Source organism: Salvelinus sp. IW2-2015, unplaced genomic scaffold (assembly GCF_002910315.2).
Source record: "Salvelinus sp. IW2-2015 unplaced genomic scaffold, ASM291031v2 Un_scaffold2425, whole genome shotgun sequence".
NCBI lineage: Eukaryota > Metazoa > Chordata > Actinopteri > Salmoniformes > Salmonidae > Salvelinus > Salvelinus sp. IW2-2015.
This window is the reverse complement of record NW_019943746.1, coordinates 187,866-194,825: the sequence shown is the minus strand read 5'-3', so window position 1 is coordinate 194,825 and position 6,960 is coordinate 187,866. Positions and strand designations below refer to the sequence as shown.

The following is a 6,960-nucleotide window of genomic DNA, read 5'->3' as shown; positions in this document are numbered from 1 at the left end:
CTGGGTTGATGATCTGCTGCTACTCTGTGCTGTACTCCACGCAATATTTATTTTTGGCTTAACTACACTGCTTGTAATGACTATATGCTGTCTTCTTATATGTGTACCACCTAATAGGATTTATTTTTATTTTGTGTGTGTGAGTTAACTTTTGTTTGTCCTCTACATTGGCCATCCCATTCAACAGTACAATGAATGTCAATGTTTGTATTGCTGTCTTTTTAAATGCATTTTAAAATGGAAAATAATAAACATATTATATAAACTTATATAAACCAACTGACCCTATGACAATACTTATTTTCCACCATAATTTGCAAATAAATTCATAAAAAATCCTACAATGTGATTTTCTGGATTTTTTTTTCTCATTTTGTCTGTCATAGTTGAAGTGTACCGATGATGAAAATTACAGGCCTCTCTCATCTTTTTAAGTGGGAAAACTTGCACAATTGGTGGCTGACTAAATACTTTTTTGCCCCACTGTATATATATATATAAAAAAAGATTGATGTTTTTGTCTCCAGTTTAGCTCTCTGGCATGAATAAAAAGCTGTGCCTTCCTGCTACATCGTGACAGATGTTAATGCTTTTGTTATGAAACYGAGGTAGTTTAGTAGCCTTGTGAAACTACCCTGGGTCCAGTTTCCAAAAAGCATCTTAAGGATAAGTTCATCGTTAGAACCTTCGTAGGAGCATRGATAATTCTCCAAGCTGTTTCCAAAACCATCGTTATTAATGTTGCACTTTTAAACGCTCGTAATCTAGAATGGCTAAGTGCGTTGTTYAATGCTTTTTTGCCCTCCRGCYTCACTTTATCCACAGAAGAATCACATGGTTTATCCATCTCTCTGTGACCGCCGATAACTTCAGAACAAAGTTGACTACAAATACATATATTTGTAGACTAAATTGAAAAACAAACACTGTACTTTAGCCTTTCAATTATATTCCAAATCAAATCAAATTCTATTTGTCACATGCGCCGAATACAACAGGTGTTTGCCTACTTAAAATACCGTAACCAACAAAATGCAGATATTTTTAATAAGTAAGTTAGAAAATATTCTGTTAAAAAACAATAAAATAACGATAACGAGGCTATATACAGGGGGTTCRGGAACCGAGTCAATGTGCAGGGGTACAGGTTAGTCGAGGTAATTGAGGTAATATGTACATACAGGTAGAGGTAAAGTGACTATGCATAGATAATYACAGAGAGTAGCAGCAGCGTAAAAAAGGTTGTCAAAGCAAATTGTCTGGGTAGCCATTTGATTTACTGTTTAGCAATCTAATGGCTTGGAGGTAGAAGCTGTAAGGAGCCTTTTGGACCTAGACTTGGTGCTCCGGTACCACTTGCCATGCAGTAGCAGAGAGAAGAGTCTATGACTTGGGTGGCTGGAGTATCGGACAATTTTTTAGGACCATCCTCTGACACCGCCTGGAATAGAGGTCCTGGATGGCAGGAATCTTGGCCCCAGTGATGTACTGGGCCATACGCACTACTCTCTGAAGTGCCATGCGCGTGGATGCCCAGCACTTGCCATACCAAGTGGTGATGCAACCATTCAGGATGCTTGATGGTGCAGCTGTTAAACTTTTTGAGGATCTGAGAACCCGTGCCAAATCTTTTCAGTATCCTAATGGGGCTATAGGCATTGTCGTGCCCTCTTCACGACTGTCTTTGTGTGTTTGGACCATGATAGTTTGTTAGTGATGTCGACACCAAGGAACTTGAAGCTCTCAACCTGCTCCACTACAGCCCTGTCGATGTGAATGGGGGCGTGCTCGGCCCTTCTTTTCCTGTAGTCCACAATCATCTCCTTTGTCTTGATCACTTTGAGGAAGAGGTTATTGTCCTGGCAACACACTGGCAGGTCTCTGACCTCCTCCCTCCTCCATCGTTGTCTTTGATCAGGCCTACCACCGTTGTGTCGTCGGCAAACTTAATTTGGAGTCGTGCGTGGCCAGGCACAGTGGGTGAACAGGGAGTAAAGGAAGGGACTAAGCACGCACCCCTGAGGGGCCACCATGTTGATGGTCAGCATGGCAGATGTGTTGTTGAATACATTTCATGTTTAATCAGTTTAATTCAATTTTGCTACTTGTAGCCTATGCTATTGTCTGTAATTTGTCTCAATATATTTTATTATGTGTAGCCTAACGTGCGCAATTATATGCCAAATCTGTGATCTATATTTTGGAGGAACATCCCATCACCACTCTAGAACAACATCCCATCACCACTGTGGAACAACATCACATCACCACTCTGGAGCAACATGACATCACCACTCTGGAACAACATCACATCACCATTCTGGAACAACATGACATCACCACTCTGGAACAACATCCCATCACCACTCTGGAACAACATCCCATCACCACTGTACGAAAACACATAGACATTCACCACTGTGGAACAACATGACATCACCACTCTGGAACAACATCCATCACCACTGTGGAACAACATCACATCAACCCACTGGAACAACATCACATCACCACTCTGGAACAACATCCACATCACCACTCTGGAACAACAACAAAATGACATCACCACTTTCTGAACAACATCACCACTCTGGAACAACATCACCACTCTTGGAACAACATCACATCACCCACTCTTGGAACAACATCACATCACCACTCTGGAACAACATTACATCACACTCTGGAACAACATCACCACTCTGGAACAACATCACATCACCACTCTGGAACAACATCACATCACCACTCTGGAACAACAACAAACATGACATCACCACTTTGGAACAACATGACATCACCACTCTGGAACAACATGACATCACCACTCTGGAACAACATGACATCACCACTCTGGAACAACATCACCACTCTGGAACAACATCACATCACCACTCTGGAACAACATCACATCACCACTCTGGAACAACAACAACATGACATCACCACTTTGGAACAACATTACATCACCACTCTGGAACAAACATCACCACTCGGAACAACATCACATCACCACTCTGGAACAACATCACCACTCTGGAACAACATCACATCACCACTCTGGAACAACATCACATCACCACTCTGGAACAACATGACATCACTACTCTGGAACAACATGACATCACCACTCTGGAACAACATCACATCACCACTCTGGAACAACATGACATCACCACTCTGGAACAACACCCATCACCACTGTGGAACAACATCCCATCACCACTGTGGAACAATATGACATCACCACTCTGGAACAACATGACATCACACTCTGGAACAACATGACATCATCACTCTGGAAAACATGACATCACCACTCTGGAGCAACAACGCATCACCACTCTGGAACAACATGACATCACCACTCTGGAACAACATGACATCACCACTCTGGAACAACATGACATCATCACTCTGGAACAACATGACATCACCACTCTGAGCAACATCGCATCACCACTCTGGAACAACATGACATCACCACTCTGGAACAACATGACATCACCACCTGGAACAACATGACATCACCACTCTGGAACAACATGACATCACCACTCTGGAACAACATGACTCCCATCTGGAACAGCCTAAACTTAACCTTAGACACCTCTACATTTGACGTTGGGAAATTTGACATTTGAGAAACATGGATGAAACTCTAATTCTGACTTGAGACTGTGAGAGTTAGTTGGTCAATTCACCGTCTATTCCACAGTTGGTTAAATGTAAATTAATTCAAATGAAGTGGAAAACAATGTTGATTCAACCAGTGGGGCATCTGTGATGAACTGTAAAAAATGTTTACTACCTTAGCTGCGCCAAATAGCAATCCCAGAAATGTACCTGCCTTGTGAAATAATATGAATATACCATAAAGAATCGACCCTAACGTTACTGCCATCCACTCCCTAGTCATCCGTCTCCCCTCCCTGTCCGGAAACAAGAAGAAGTAATGAAGAATCAATACTGATAGAAAAATTATAACTCTTTCATAATTTTCCTTTCAATGTAATAAGCTTCAGACTCCCTGTGAAACTAGTACCATAAAACAATACAGAATTCTTTGAAACCTCATTACTGATTTACAGTAAAGAAAGATAAAAATGTAATGATTCATGTTTGGATCATCACGCTCAAAAGGAAGGAATACAGTCCCCATACACACACACACACACACACACACACACACAGACAGACATACTGTCACGGCTGTTGAATGAAGAGGACCAAGGTGCAGCGTGGTAAACGTACATATTACCTTTATTAGGTGATGACGCCGACAAAACAATAAACAATACCAAAAAAACCGTGAAGCTTAAGCTAAGTGCCACAAACAAAGTTAACTTCCCACAAAGACAGGTGGGAAAAAGGGCTACCTAAGTATGGTTCTCAATCAGAGACAACGATAGACAGCTGTCCCTGATTGAGAACCCTACCCGGCCAAAACATAGAAATACAAATAATAGAACGAAAGAACATAGAATACCCACCCCAAATCACACCCTGACCGAACCAAATAGAGACATAAAAAGGATCTCAAAGGTCAGGGCATGACACAGACAGATAGACAGACAGACACACACAAACAAAGGTTAATGATTCATGGAAAACCCTAGAAGTTAATGATTAGTGTGTACTGTAACAGACAGACTTCACCCTCCTCTCCATCCCTGCCTGACGGTACAGTCCAGTATATATACAGGTGTACTGTATCTTCCAGGGTGTTCCTCTACAGTGTGGGTTACTACTGCAACAGAGACAGGGAAATAGGAAGAGATCCAACTACGCTCAAATAACCTGAGAAGGTATGGAAGCTTTGAGAAGGTTTCTTTACATAACTGGTGTTATTATATCACAAAACAATTCAGAGGGCTTTATTTTCATTTTGTTTACCATTATTGGTGTCATTTTAGAGTAAATGTTTTTTATAGTCCTTAGATCATATTATAAACTGGGTGGGTCAAGCCCTGAACGCTGATTGTCTGACAGAAGGGGGATATCAGAGTATGACAAAACATTTATTTCTACTGCTCTAATTATGTTGGTAAACAGTTTATAATAGCAATAAGGCACCTCGGGGGGCTTGTGGTATATTCCCAATATACCAAGGCTAAGGGCGTCGTGCTTAAGAACAGCCATTAGCTGTGGTATTTTGACCATATACCACATCCCCTAATATCTTATTGCTTAAATATATATTGTTTGTTGTGAAAATATACAGTTTTCGGTTATTAATGCTTTGTTAAAATATATTTTCTGAAAGTGTATATTATTGTCTTTAGACAAAACTATACTATGTTTCTGAATTAATATATTTTATTAATCGGTTCAGTTTTTGCTGAAGTGAAAAGATTTGATTTATTTAACAGGCTAACCGGATAGAAGCATTAATCTCTGTATGTTCCTAGGAAACAAGGAATGCAATATTCACCAACATTATAGGACATGTTGGGTTGTGGCCAAGAGATTTAACAATAGGGGCTGGGTCAGGGATTTGCTTACAGTTGTTGATAATGAATCCCACTTCATGATGATAATGATGATGATGATGATGATGATGATGATGATGATGGCAGTCTCTCTCTCTTACCTCGCCCCCACCTCTCTCTCTTACCTCTCCCACACAGACTGATGATGTTACCGGTGCTGGGTATGTCCTGTTTGGCCCTGGTCCTATCAGGAGGAGCCTGGGCGTTTGCTCCCAGCGGGGTCGGAGACTCCACTCACGCCAGCATCACGGGAACGGCCGTCGGGGGCGGAGTAAGAGAGTTTTGTCTGAAGGTATAGATCTACTAAAGGCATGTGAGACGGCGCATTTTCTTATGCCATCTCTTCCGAATATTGAACCACCCCCCGCAAGTGTGTGGCCCCTCTATAACAATGCGTGTGTCTGGAAAAGATAGAGCCGGTTCATATATAATATGTATTGTGTAAAGCTGGAACAGAGCTCCTAAACGATACCATACTCTCATTGTAGCGTAATGTTAATGGTTCTACGTTCATATGTATACGCAAAGTAGATAATGACCGCTAACCATTCTCATATACTTTACTCATTGTTTAAGCCGACTTGAGTGTATGAAGAGTCAGTTCCTCCAAAACCCACGAACGAAAGTCCTTTCACTAGTCGAACTTTTGTGGACACCAGTGTTTAATGTCTCTTATGTCGCACTGGAGATGTGGATCGAGTTAACAAGTCACGCCATCAATGGAGTGAATCTGAGCTCGATGCCCGAGTTGCAATAGGCTTTGTCCAACTGGACCTCCTCTGGGGTCTTCCACGAAGCGGACTTGGCAAGATACGCGCATGAGTCAGCAGACCACCGGCCACGAGCCGTTTGGCTCTAGCTGGCAGATGGCCCATACCACCGCTTTTATATTAGAGCACAGTAACACGGAGTCCTCTCGCCTATAGAAATTCCTGTGCTAGGACTCGCGCGAAATTACACCACGCTGCTTCCTGTGCCAGCGTGAGGAGTTGGCAACTGTGAAGAGAGAGACTAGGCACTGTCTCAAGATGGTTCTCAGTATGGAACGCTCCAGGAGACTGGGTGAGGGCTCCACGGTCCTGTCATTGGTGCAGGCATGACATGTTATATAGGAGAGCGGAGCTGACGCAGTGACTTAGGCTTAAAAGGCACCCTGGGGACCACCAATTACACGCGAAGGAAGATGGACTCCTGCTTCGGACCGAAGAAACAGCTGGGGACGCAACACCTGGTATCTCCACATCATTGAGAGCACGCTGGTGGGAGATGCTCTCACCATTTGGTCCGTGCAAAGCTTTCCGAAATAGGGGAGGAGAGTAATTCAAATGGATTGGATTCGTCAAGGCACATGCACTGGGACTTCGAGAACGAAGGACAATGGCTATTCTTGGTAAAGGATGGGAAGACCGCCGCGGCATACGTGGGGAACACATGATGCTCTGCATGTGTATTTGCCACTGTGAAAGCA

At 42.6% G+C, this 6,960-nt stretch overlaps 1 pseudogene; it reads left to right on the top strand.

The window, feature by feature from the left end:
• The first annotated feature begins 4,667 nt into the window (after positions 1-4,667).
• Positions 4,668-6,960, top strand: part of LOC139025250 (von Willebrand factor A domain-containing protein 7-like) — a 54,155-nt pseudogene continuing 51,862 nt past the window's right edge.